Below are 14,037 nucleotides of genomic sequence, written 5' to 3' on the forward strand. Positions count from 1 at the left end.
AAAGGTGACAACTAGCCTAGTGTTTGGGTTATGGCTATGGTTGGGGTTAGGGCTGAGTACACAAGACCTGGGTAAAAACTGGGTATAGAGTTAAGACAGCTAGAATCAAAATCAAGGCTAGGATTGTAGCTAAAATCAGGGCTGGATTTGGATCTAGGGCTGGATTGGGACTGACACAGAGATCAAGGTCAGCGTGAATCTCTGCTTAGGACCAGGATTAAGGTTCAGACTTGTGATATAAGTGGGTCATAATCATCAGACTTACTTAAGAGTAGTATCAGGGCCAAGGTCATTAGAGAGAGAATTAGGCCAAGACAGTGTTGGGTTCAAGGACAAATTCAAATTTGGGTCTATACCAGAAACAGAGCTAGGGATTTACCTGAGGTCAGAGTCAGGTTAGGTCCAAGGTAGAATTGAGACTAAGACTGGGGTAAGATTACCTTTAAATGTTCACTCAGCTTTTGGCAGGATGTGAGTAGGGTCCTAATATGAGCAGACATTGTCCTACCATTGGAGATGGATATGTGAATTGAAGATTCAGGAATTTTAATGTTGGGGTCTTGTCAGCTTTCTGTATGAGAAGGTAGGTTGGGCATGGTAGGTAGTAAGGTAACTTTAGCTGCTGTAACAAATAAACCCTGACATCTCAATGGCTTAGGACAACAGCAGGTTAGCTCTAGCTCATGCAACCGTACAATGTGGGCTCAAAGCAGACGTCCATTTATAGGCTCCACCATCACCAATGCGTGCTGCCCAAGGAAGGGGAAGGGGAAGGTGGAGAAGCCTTCCTAACTTCTTTCTGTCACCTCTGCTAATCTTCTATCTGCGAACACTAATCACTTGCCCCTTGCCAGTGATACAGAAGAGGACCCTGGGAGGAGTAGAGTGGAGTAACAGCCCTAGAATTGATGGGGAGAAATATGCCTGGACAGTCTTCAGCCCTGGTGTTGGAGGGCTGAGAAGGGGCATGGCCAAAAATCCAGGTAGATGGCAGAGACTGAGAAGGCAGAGAAACTCAGTGTCGGAGAGAAACAGACAGAGACCCCAGAGAGGAGGGGAGAAGTCAGAGAGAGGGACAAGAGACGCAGAGAAAGGACAGAGACACACAAGAGAGGCACAGCCAGAGAGATGGGGGATAGAAACCCAGAGAGAGCAGGACGGACGTATCATGAGGGGGTGAGTAGAGACCCAGAGAAAGAGAAAAAGAGAAGCGAAAATACAGAAATCCAGGGAAGGTGGCTGGGGGCAGACCCCAGAAGCCCCCTCCTCACCTTCCCTGGATCTACCTTTCACTCCTCTCTTCACTCAGCGATGAATGACCCCCCACTCTGGGTCCTTCCAAGTGATACCGATATGTAGTTCATTTGTTGATTTTAGTAAATGAACTGTCATCTCCCTTTCTTTTCTTTCCTTTCCTTTTTTTTTTTTTTTTTAAAGTTTTGTATCTTAGAGGCAGGAGGGAGTCTGCCCAATTCTGACCACCCCCCCCCCTTTAAAAACAAAACAAAACAATCATAACGCTTTCCTCTCTTGCTATAGATTCCAGAGATTGGGTGGAACTTTGAGGATGAAGGTAGAAAACAAGCGGCCTTTGGTGAGGGGTATCCCCACATCACCCCAGGTGCCTTTGGCTCTTTTCTCCCCACCGGAAGATTGATCCCTGGAGACGTTTTTCAAATACAGATCACTTGCGGACAAAGAGGGGGTGGGCAGAGGTCTCTGGGTCGGCTTCTGCCTACCCCGCGAGGCCCAGAGATTCATGTGTCCGTAGGGCAAAATGTACTTCGCCAACCTCCCATGGCAAGACCTTTTTGCGGGCAAATAAAGTCTCCAGGACCCACACCCTTCCACAATCTAGTGACTGCTCCAGGCCAGGTGCTAGAAGGGGGGCGGTGCTGGAGTCCGTGGGGGAGAAGGCGTGGCTAGAGCGGGAAGAGAGGGAGGCGTGGTGTGCTGTGGGAGGACTTCGGCACACCCAGCGGTGGAATTGACAGATGGGCGTGGCTTAATGGCCTCACCCCTGGGATTGGAGGGCTGAGGCGTGACCACATAATGTTGGGCGTGGCTAAGGAAAGCAGGCTTCCGGGAGAGGGAAGGTAGCTGTCGCTGTTTAGCCCTGGGATTGGAGGGCTGGGGAGAGGGCGTGGTTCCGGAACCCGGGCCCGCGCGGGCGTCTGAGAGTGGATGCCAGGGTTTTAACCTTGTAACTAGCCCTGGGGACAGAAGATGCGGAAAGTATCGACGCAGGTCCTCCAAGCGCTCAGGAGTACACGGGTTGGCAAACGTAACACCCAGAGGAGGCACAGTGAAGTTGATGGAATGTCACCCAGCAGACACTGTGGAATGACGCACTAGATCGCATAGGCTGCCCTTGAGGAGCCCCTTGCCACGGGCTGGGTGACCCCCGACATGCTCCATCTCCTTGAATCCTCCCTCACAAAGCCTTATGAGGTGGAAGCTGTGATTGCCTCCATTCTACAGACAAGGAAAAGGAGACACAGAGACGCTAAGTAATTTGCCCGAAATCGTCCAGCTAGTGAGCCGTGAGCAAGAGTTGAAGCCATGCCACCTTCCCGAGCCTATGCTCTCATTTACTAAAACTCAAATACTCCCACGGACCCCAGGAGCAGACACAAGGTAACAAGCAACAAACGCACACAACGCACACCCTGACTGGATCCTCTCCCCGTGCCCACCTTGCCAGCTGTGGAACTCCACAACCCAGCCTCCCCGCCTCCCAAGCCTGGGGTCCTCACCTGACCCAGCAATGACAATCCTTGCTTTATTTACCCAGCTTTCTTGGCGCGGCTGGGGTCAAATAACCAAAGTTGCTAGCCACTGAGCCTGAGACCCTTGGAAAGACCTAGCATGGATTTCAGAGTGTCTTTGCCCCCTAAGCTTGAGTTAACTTGGAGGGAGTCCTGGCCTAATAGCTAAGAAGAGAGACTCCGGGTTTGTCACCCTTCCTTTGTCATTGGCTACCTGTGGGATCATGGAAAAGGCAGCCCTCTCTCGTTCTCTCTTTCCCATCTATACCATGGGGGATCATCAAGGACCTTCCGTCTTGGATTGCGGCAAAGACTGTGCTATCCGTTTATAAAGTACTTAGAACACAGCCTGACACAGCCTAAGGGCTCTGTAGGTGCTAGTTATTAGTAGATGTGAGTCTCCATTTCTCTGTCCAAGGGGTGCGACAAACCAGATAGTCTGAACCTGAGCATTCATTGAACCCCCCGAAATTGCACACAAAATTGCATGTGTCTACATACAACTTTTATTAGGTTCCCCAGTGGGTCCCCAAAATGGTAAGAGAAGTCCACAGGAAGGCACAAAAAGATGTCTTTCTCTATAGCAAGGGACCCCCAATCACATCACCCTGTCCTGACACCAGGCTTCCCATGTAAAATCCACACTACCCATCCCGGTCTGCAGAGTCCCACTCCACTGGCCAACCCATCAGCCTGACCTTGAGGGGACTCGGATTCAGCCTTGCTGGCTCTCCTTGCTACCCCCCACCCCCCATCCCCGGCCCTCTCTCTGCTCACCAAACACACCAAATTCTGTCCGGCCTCAGGGACTTTTTACATTTGCTTTTCCTCTTCTTTCCAACTCAGCTTCCTACCTAAAATAGCCACACAACTCACCTCACCCCTCCCCAGAGTCTCTAATGAATATCCCCTTTTAGCGCCTAACGCTCTTCATTCATTGCTTCCAACATGACTTTATAAAGCGGACGTGTCAGGTGCTCTTTCAGGCAACAGACACAGCAGTAAACACGACAAAGTCGCTGCCTTCACGGGGGGCTGACCCTCTGAACCTCTTAACTGTTTATTTGCTGGTCTATTGTCTTCCTCCACCACCCCACCCCCAAATAAAATGTTTACTCCCTGAGAACCAGAAGCATTCCTGTCTCCTGCTCTCTAAGACACTTTTTTTAAATGTTAAAATGTATCCTAAACAGGATCTGCATACAGTCTCCACGTGTGTTCCAGACATTCCTTGGTAATTACAAAGGGGGGAAGGTATTTATACAGTGGTGAGATCATCCCTCTCATCTGACTCTGTACTCACACCGTGGGAACCTGCTTGGGAGTCTCTCTCTGCCCCCCCCCCACACTTGCATTCTCTCTCTCTCTCTCTCTCTCTCTCAAAAATAATAAACAAACTTTAAAAATATATGTATATAGATGCTTGAATTTCAAATTTGAACGTGCGAAGTTTGAACATTTGAAACTTCATTTGAAATTTGAATGTTTGATAGTATTAAGAAATTATGCTTAACATTTAGACATCCTATTGTGTGGCTGTACGTCAAAAACAATCTTATTTAGAGCCGCGTCCTCTAGTGTGAGTAGTCGAAATGATCTTATGGCTGGGATTTATTTCAAATAATCTAGCAGATGCAGGAACAGAGATGAAACAAGAAAGGCCCTGGGGCAATAACAGCGGAGCCTGGGTGACAGGTATGGGAGGCTTCAGTAAACCATCTTCTCTGCTTTTCTGTACGTATTAATCTGCTCAGGCTGAGATGACAAAACTCCCTAGACTGGGGAGATTAGATCGCATACATATATTTTCTCCTAGTTCTGCAAGTCCAAGAACAGGGTTCTCGCCGTGTCCTCACCCAGACTTCCCTTCGTGCTGGTGGAGAGGGAGAAAGAAACAGAGAGAGAGAGTGCGCGCTGGTGTTTCTTCCTCTCTAAGGACACCACTTTCAACAGATTGGGGTCCCACTCTTATGTTCTCCCTTAACCGTAATCACCTCCCCCAAGACCCCATCTCCAAATACCATCCCCCGATGGTTAGGGCTTCACCATATGCGTAGGACGGGAAGGGAACCACAGTTCAGTCCATAACAGCGTGTGTTTGAAATTTTCCATGCTAAGAAGTTCTTCAGGAGAATTCTCAAATGCCAGTGTGCATCAGAATCGCCCAGAGTGCTGGGTTAAAATGCAGCTACTTGGGTTGGGAGGGGGGGTGGGGGTGGGGAGTGCCTGGCTAGCGCAGGTGGTAGAGCGTGTGTGTGTCTCCTGATTTCAGCGTCGTGAGTTCCAGCCTCACGTTGGGTGTGGAGCCTACTTAAAAAAATAAAAAGAGGGGCGCCTGGGTGGCGCAGTCGGTTAAGCGTCCGACTTCAGCTCAGGTCACGATCTCGGGGTCCGTGAGTTCGAGCCCCGCGTCGGGCTCTGGGCTGACGGCTCGGAGCCTGGAGCCTGCTTCCGATTCCGTGTCTCCCTCTCTCTCTGCCCCTCCCCCGTTCATGCTCTGTCTCTCTCTGTCTCAAAAATAAATAAACGTTAAAAAAAATCAATAAAATAAAATAAAATGAAACGAAATCTGAAGTGCAGCTACTTAGAGACTCATCCTCAGAAACATCTGATTCTCTGGTGTGGGGCCCAGAGGCTGCACGTTTAACCAGCTCCCCAAGCTCTCCTGATGACCCTTGGACGACCGTCACCCTACTCCACTCCCAACCTCGGAAAAGTAGTACCAAGTACAGAAATCCAGGAGTTAGGGTGCAACGCAGTCCCTCTGAGTGCAAGAGGTCAGTGGACTGTGGGGTGTGAGTCCCAGCCATGCTTCACGTAAACCTCCACTGTTAATTCAAACACCTTCCGGCCATCCTGTCACTTCATCCATATATTCCAGGAGGTATCTTTAAAAACAAGGGCTTTTTAGAGGCACCTGGCTGGTTCACTCAGAAGAGCATACGACTCTTGGTCTTGAGGTCATGAGTTCAAGGCCCACGGTGGGTGTAGAGATTACTGAAATAAATTAAAAAAAAAAAAACTTAAATAAGGGCGTTTAAAAACATCACTAAAATACAATTACTGAAATAAATTTAAAAAAAACTTAAATAAGGGCGTTTAAAAACATCACTAAAATACAATTACTGAAATAAATTAAAAAAAAACTTAAATAAGGGCGTTTAAAAACATCACTAAAATACAATTATCACATCTAATTTAAAAGTTTTTTAAAAATGTTTATTTATTCTCTAGATAAAGAGACAGAGTGAGAGTGGGGGAGGGGCAGAGAGCGAGAGACAAAGAATCCCGAGCAGGCTCCAGACTCTGAGCGGTCAGCGCAGAACCTGACATGGGGCTCGAACTCACAAACCACGAGATCATGACCTGAGCCAAAGTCGGACGTTCAACTGACTGAGCCACCCAGGCGCCCCACACCTAAATTTTTTTTTAGAATAATTCCTAACATCACTTAAAACTCCGATGTCACCCAGTGTGTTTGAACATATGAGAGGAGTTTTTACTCTTATGGTGAGGATTCCCTGGTGGGAAATTAAGCCAACAACAACAGATGGCAATTATTCAATCTCTTGAAAACAAAAAGTTATCAGACAAAATAAATGTAATCATAGCACACTATAAGGCTCAGCTGGGGACAGGATTTTCCTTAGTCATAATAATACAGACACGAATATTGATCTAATAATAAACTGCGAAGCAATTCTACAGTGAGGAAGGAGAAGAGACGTGACGTCAATAGATAATGTGAAATAGAAACAAAAGAAGTAGGGATTTAAACATGTTACCCAGAATCCTGGAAGTAAAATACCAAAAGAAACAGTTACAAGATTTCAAAGTGGTGGGGCGCCTGGGTGGCTCAGTGAAGCTTCTGACTTAGGCTCGGGACTTGATCTCTCGGTTTGTGACTTCGAGCCCTGCCTGGGGCTCTGTGCTGACCGCTCAGAGCCTGGAGCCTGCTTTGGATTCTGTGTCTCCCTCTCTCTCTGCCCCTCCCTTGCTCACACTCTGTCTCTCTCTCAAAAAAAAAAAAAAAAGGTTTCAAGGTGGTTTGATAAGAATAAAAATTAAATAAATTAAAAAAAAAAAAGAATTGACATTAAATGCACTAGGGGTCCTTATCATGGAGTGTCCATAGTCTCAGAAGGGTGGCGGTCCTTGGGCCATAGGGTTTTGTGTTTGTGTATGTTTTGTTCAAAGAAGTGGGGTGCTGGGGTGGTGCCTGGGTGGCTCAGTCAGTTAAACAACAGACTCTTGGTTTCCGCTCAGATCATGATCTCATGGTAGTGAGATCAAGCCCTGAGTCAGGCTCCACACTCAGCCTGGATCTGGAATCTGCTTGGGATTCTCTCTCTCCCTGTCTCTCTGTCCCTTCCCCCACCCCATGCACACACGCGCTCTCTCGCTCTCTCTCTCTCTCTCTCAAAGATAAACTTAAAAAAGAAAAAGAAGCGGGTGCTGGACTCTGGAGGTTCTCTGAGACGAGGCAGTGGGGGGAAGGTGGAGGCAGGGCCACTAGGATTTATAAAGAGCCTAGCACAAGTTCAGGGAGCTCTCATCACCCCCCCACCCCCGCTGCCAAAGGAAACTCAGGACCCCCAGGGAAAGCCAGACTACTGTCCCCAAAGGAAACAGAGGGCACGTTCCATTGGAGTCGTTTCAGCAGCTGAATGATGAGGCTATTTACGAAGGTATAGCCAACCCCCAAGAGGACGGTGCAATATCCTGGGTCAGGTAACCTTGGGGAGCCGTGACCACCCCAGGCTGGGAGCTGTGAGGAGGGGGAATGCGACCAGGACCCAGAGATAGGGAAGGGTCTTCCAGGGGCTTGGGCAAGAGCTGATGCCTTGACCTGTCTCTCCCTTCAATTCCTCCCTTGTCTTGGAGGGAGAGGGGAGGCAGGCATTGGCCGAACCCAACGGGAAGGGGAAGCGGGATCCCATTGATGCACCCCGATCAGAGGTGGGAGAAGAAGGGCAGAAGTGGATCTGACAGGGGCAAATGGAAATTGACCACAGCAGGGGAGCTGAGGGACAGACCAGTGAGTCAGATTCTGCCCGCAACTGAAAGGGAGGATGGTGATAGCCAGGCCCTTGGCTACGGGGAACCTCCCCCCTGCCTCCCCTTACAGACGCCCGCCCGGATCTCTTCCCCGGTCCTCTCCAAGTGTTTCTCCTCACCACCCGCGTTCCTCCTCCTTCTGAAATGCTTCCCTGGTGAGGAAGGTGGTTCCTGGAAATAGCGAAGGAGCCACACTGGACCAGAGAATACAAATGAGTCATCAGCATGAGAAAAGACGCTCACCTTAGGGACCCTGGACGAGGGAATGACACCAGTAACGATCTTTAGAAAAGATTGTAACCTGGAGAAGTCGTGGTCTGGCCATCGTCTGAAAGCCAATATGTTGGAAAGTTTAGTTTTTTTCTGCTTCCGGTAACGGCAGGCTGAGTTATTTGCCTCAAGGGAAACGCTGGCATGTATAATGTTTAATCTCAGAAGCCCCGAGGAGAAAACAGTTGAACACTTTGTTAAAACACCAATCAGGGGGCGCCTGGGTGGCTCGGTCGGTTAAGCGGCCGACTTCGGCTCAGGTCATGATCTCACGGTTCGTGGGTTCGAGCCCCGCGTCGGGCTCTGTGCTGACAGCCCGGAGCCTGGAGCCTGCTTCCGATCCTGTGTCTCCCTCCCTCTCTCTGCCCCTCCCCTGCTTGTGCTCTGTCTCTTTCTCTCTCAAAAATAAATAAAAACATTTAAAACAAGCTGCATAGAACTAAACGCTCATACGTACACACAGATGAATTCAACTAAATGCAAACTCCAGATAAGATCAGCAGATTGTATCAACATCTACATCGCGGTTGTGCTATTATATTATGGCTTTGTAAAATATTATTAATCAGGCAAACTGAGTTAAGAGCGTGCAGGATTTCTATTATTTCTTACGACTGAAGGTGACCCCACAGTTTATCTCAAAATAGAAAGTTTTATTAACAGCATTCACGAGATGAAAACACAGACGGGATATAAACCTACTAGAGTTTGCAGTAGAAACAGAGATGCGGGAAGAATTTACAGAAGGTGTTGTATCCTAAGAGTGTTTTTCCTGGAGGACACGGTTGGGTTTCATTTCGTGGCCCCCCAGGGTCAAAGGCCCATTGCCTGGCCAAGACAGGAAGTAGACTGGAAGGCACCCCCACATTAACCTGAGACCCCAAAGTGCTTTTCCGAGTTAGGGCAAAAGCCAGATCTAAACCTGTCCCTGCCCCGACTCCAGGAGCAACCGCCTTGACACAGCAGAAGAGGAGAATGACATTTTCAAAAGTCCTTTACAGAGGTGCCTGGGTGGCTCCGTCAGCTAAGTGGCCGGCTTGATCTCAGCTCAGGTCCTGATCTCAGGGTTCCTGGGATCAAGCCCCACATCGGGCGCTGGGCTGACAGCACAGAACCTACTTGGGGTTCTCTGTCTGCCTCTCTCCCTGCCCCTCCACCCCCCTCAAAATCAATAAATATTTTAAAAACCTTTTAAGTTTATTTATTTATTTTGAGAGACAGAGAGGGAGAAAGCACGAGCAGGGGAGGACCAGAGAGAGAAAGAGAGAATTCCAAGCAGTCTCCGAACTGCTCAGAGGCCGATATGGGGGCTCGAACCCACGAACGGAGAGATCATGACCCGAGCTGAAGTCAGACGCTCAACGGACTGAGCCACCCAGGCGCCCCTCAAACTAAATAAGCAGTTTTTTAAAAATCCCTTAGAAGTTGTGACCTCAGAATGACTCCGGGACAGGGATGCCTGGCTGGCAAGTTGAAAAAGCACGCGACTCTTGGTCTCAGGGTCATGAGTTTGAATCCCACATGAGATAGAGAGACTAAATAAATAAACCTTAAAAAAAAAAAAAAAAGAATGACTCAGGAACAGATTGACACTCCTGGGACAGAGATCTGGGTGAGCCAAGGAACATCAGGGCAGAACTGGGTCTAAGGTGGCTCTGATTGGAAGTGTTACCCCAGACCCCGGCCAAAGCAAACACAGCCTCCGGTGGTGGCACATCCGTGTTGGGACTAGGGGAAATCCCACAAAGCGGTAATCATCAGTCAGAAATAATCAGGTCACAAGGAAATACTACAACATCAAGAGCCAAGAGAACACAACAGGTGAACTCAGGCTACAGGTTCTAGAATGATTAGACACTGATTTTAAAAGTTATGCTTACCACGTTGGAATAAGGGCACGCACGCTTGAGAATATCTGCCGAGAATTAGGAAACGATCGAAAGTGACACTGTTTTCTGAAAGAGAACCAAAAAACCAGAAACGAAAAAGATGAGCAATGAAATTTAAAAATCAACAGGTGTGGGGCGCCTGGGTGGTTCAGTTGGTTGAGCATCTGACTTCCGCTCAGGTCATGATCTCCTGGTTCTTGAGTGTGAGCCCCGTGCGGGGCTCTGTGCTGACAGCTCGGAGCTCGGAGCCTGTTTCAGAGTCTGTGTCTCCCTCTCTCTCTGCCCCTCCCCTCCCCTCAAAAATAAACATTAAAAAAAAATTTTTTTTAATAAAATTAAATAAATAAAAATCAACAGGTGTGTGTAACAGCAGGATGGGTAGAGCAGAAGAGAAATCAAACGAAATTATCCAAGACACAGCACCAAGAGAGGGAAAAACAGAAAACACAGAGAAAGAGAGAGGTTGATAGATAATACAGGGGAAAAGGTCTAACGCGCACACTTACTTCCAATCCTAGAAGGAGAGAAGAGGGAGAATAGGCCAGAAGTAGTATCTGTAGAATAGTTGAAAATTGTCCAGAATTGATCAAAGACATCAGATCACAACTTGAAGAAGCCAGCGAATCCAAAACAAGACAAAAACGAATACACACGTTGAAAACTCAGAGTAAAAAGTTAAAAGCTTCCGGGTTCCGGGGGGTGGGGGCAGGGGCAGGCTGGGGGGGGGGCGTAGATTACTTTCAGCAGAAGGCTGTTAAACTAGACGTGACCCCTGGACAGCACCAGCGAAGTCACCAGAATGTGACATGAAATCTCCAATGTGATAAAAGGCTATAACTTCAAATGTAAAATTTCACAACCTGCAAAAGTAGCTCCTAAAGGCTTAACATTTTATTTTATTTTTTTTAATTTTTTTTTAACGTTTATTTATTTTTGAGACAGAGAGAGACAGAGCATGAATGGGGGAGGGCCAGAGAGAGGGAGACACAGAATCCGAAACAGGCTCCAGGCTCTGAGCTGTCAGCACAGAGCCCGACGCGGGGCTCGAACCCACTGACCATGAGACCATGACCTGAGCTGAAGTCGGCCGCCCAACCGACTGAGCCACCCAGGTGCCCCAAGGCTTAACATTTTAAATTTTGCACCCGTAAAAGGCACTCCTGGTTTGGGGGCGCCTGGCTGGGTCAGTCAGAAGGGCACGCGACTCTTGATCTTGGGGTGGTGAGTTCAAGCCCTATGTTGGGTATCGCGACTATTTAAATTAATAAATAAAAACTTGAAAAAAAGAGGGTAGGTTTTACTAGTTTTGTCGGGCCATCATGACAAAATACTACTGACTGAGGGACTTAACAGAAACTTATTTTGGAGGCCACAAGCCCAAGATTACAGTCTGCGGGTTTCCAGACCTGAGGCTTCTCCCTGTGGCTTGCACATGGCCACCAGTGAGAACACAGTGGCCTCCTATGGTCTCTCCTCTGTGTACCCATGTGTCTTGGGTCTCTTTTTTTTTTAAATCTTTTAAAAATTATTTATTTCTGAGACAGAGACGGAGCATGAGCAGGGGAGGGGCAGAGAGAGAGGGAGACACAGAATCGGAAGCAGACCCCAGGCTCCGAGCCGTCAGCACAGAGCCCGACGCGGGGCTCGAACTCACGGACCGCGAGATCCTGAGGGTCGCTCAACCGACTGAGCCACCCAGGCGCCCCTCTTGTGTCTTTTTCTATGTCCTCATCTCTTCTTCTTCTAGGACATCAGTCATATTGGGTTAAGGCCCATCCTAGCAACCTGATTTTCACTGGATCACCTCTTTAAAGGCCCTATCTCCTGATACAGCCACGTTCTGAAGTCACATAGTGAGAGTCAGACTCAGCGTCAGTCACATACTGAGAGTCAGGGCTTCAATATATGAATTTCGAGGGAACACGAATCCGTCCATAACCTAGGTAACCTAAAAAAGATTTTCAGACTACAAAATGAGTTCATGAGAGATGAGAGATGAGAGAGTTCATCACCCCCAGACCATCATTAGGGAAAATTATGAAGGATATACTTTGGGCAGAATGCATCATCATCCCAGAGAGAAGGTCTGAGAACGTAAAAAAAAATTAAAAAATAAAAAAAAAAAATAGTAATGTTGGGGTGCCTACTGGCTCAGTAAGAGGAGCGTGATCTTGGGGTTGTGCGTTTGAGCCCCATATTGGGTGGGGAGATTACTGAAAAACAGAATCTTAACTAAAATAAAAATAGTAGACAATAGTAATTCATACACTGGGAACAAATGAAGGGAAGGTAAAGTGTTCTCAGGTCCTTGTATTATCCAGAAGCGGACGAAAGCGTAAATAGTGATTTCAATATGTTAACTATGCATTTGTAATTTCCGGGATGCCCAGTGAAGGAACAGAAACGGGGCACCTGCGTGGCTCAGTTGCCTTCTGCTCAGAACCCCACCCTCCCACTCTCCCTCTCAATCCACCCAAACCATGATGTCCCTTGAATACCTCCGTCATGCCCTGACCTCAGGGCCTTTGCACCGGCTGCTCCCTCTGAGACATTCTTCCCCCACGTATCTCTAAGACTCCCTCTCTCACCCCCTTTAAGTCTCTTCTCTAATGTTACTTCCTCCAAAAGATCTTCCTTGACCGTTCTCTACCTGTATCTCACACCTTTTATTTTTTTCTCTATAGCACATAGCCTTACCCAAAACACTATCTATCATCTGTCTATCTTATTTGTTTGTTACCTGTAGAAAATTCCAGCTCCATGAAGGCAGGGGATTTCTGGATATTTTGCTCATCGCTGTATCTTTAGCAACTCGAACTGTGCCAGACACACATTAAGTAATCAGTAAATGTTTGTTGAATGAATGAGCAAATATTCTCCCCATCTCTCTGGGCCCCCACTGTCTACATGCCTCAGCATAGCACTCCTCAGTAAATCTTTAGTGAGAGAGATTAAGCATGATGGCCAAAGGTCACTATGTACCTGTGCTAATGACTACCTGCGTTCTCAGCTGTCATCCTCAAAAACAGCCCCAGGCGCCCCTGGGTGGCTCCCTCGGTTAAGCAATCCGCAAGCGAGCGATTTGGGTTCAGGTCATGATCTCACGGTTCGTGAGTTCGAGCCCCCTCGTCAGGCTCTGTGCTGACAGTTCAGAGCCTAGAGCCTGCTTTGGATTCTGTGTGTCCCTCGCTCCCTGCCTCCTCACCACTCGTGCTCTCTCTCTCAAATACAAATAAACATTACAAACGTAAAAAAAAAAAAAAAAAAAAACAGTCCCATAGTAGGGGGTCTGCAATGGTCTCCCTTTTTGTTAAACAGGGGAGACAAGTCCAGAGAGGTGACATGACATGACTCCCTCAAAAGCACACAGCTGTGAGTGGCAATGCCCGGATTTTACCCAGGCATTCTGGCTGCAGTGACCACCCTCCCAATCACCAGGCGACATCATGTATTTTTCTTTTATACATATATAAAAAAATTTTTTTTAGCATTTATTTATTTTTGAGAGACAGAGAGACAAAGCATGAGCAGGGGAAGAGCAGAGAAAAAGGAAGACGAGAAAGAGGGAGACAGAGAATCCAAAGCAGGCTCCAGGCTCGGAGCTGTCAGCACAGAGCCCAACGCGGGGCTCAAACTCAGAACCGCGAGATCATGACCTGAGCCAAAGTCGGACGCTTAACTGACTGAGCCACGCAGGCATCCCCGTAGCATATTGTTCTTATTTTCTGTCTCCTGTCTCCATCTTTCTCTCCAACAGTCTCTCTTTAACTTCCCTTGTCTTGGTCTCTGCACAAGTACACCCCTCGGGTCCTTCTGGGAATCCCTGCTGCCTCTCTCTGTGTGTCTCCCCCACTTTCTCGGGGTCCCCCTCCTCCTGACTCACGCGTGCCCCGCCCCGTCCTTCTCTGAACTTCCCAGGAGCTGTTTTCCCACCAGGCACCAGGTTGAGAGGGAAACTCACCAGTAAACAGGGCAGCCTTGGAGTCTGGTCCACTGAGAGTGGTGTGGCCATGGTGGGAGTGGAGGCTGCGATCGAGTAAACACCATGGCTG

This window comes from Panthera tigris, chromosome E2 (genome assembly GCF_018350195.1).
Source record: "Panthera tigris isolate Pti1 chromosome E2, P.tigris_Pti1_mat1.1, whole genome shotgun sequence".
Lineage (NCBI taxonomy): Eukaryota > Metazoa > Chordata > Mammalia > Carnivora > Felidae > Panthera > Panthera tigris.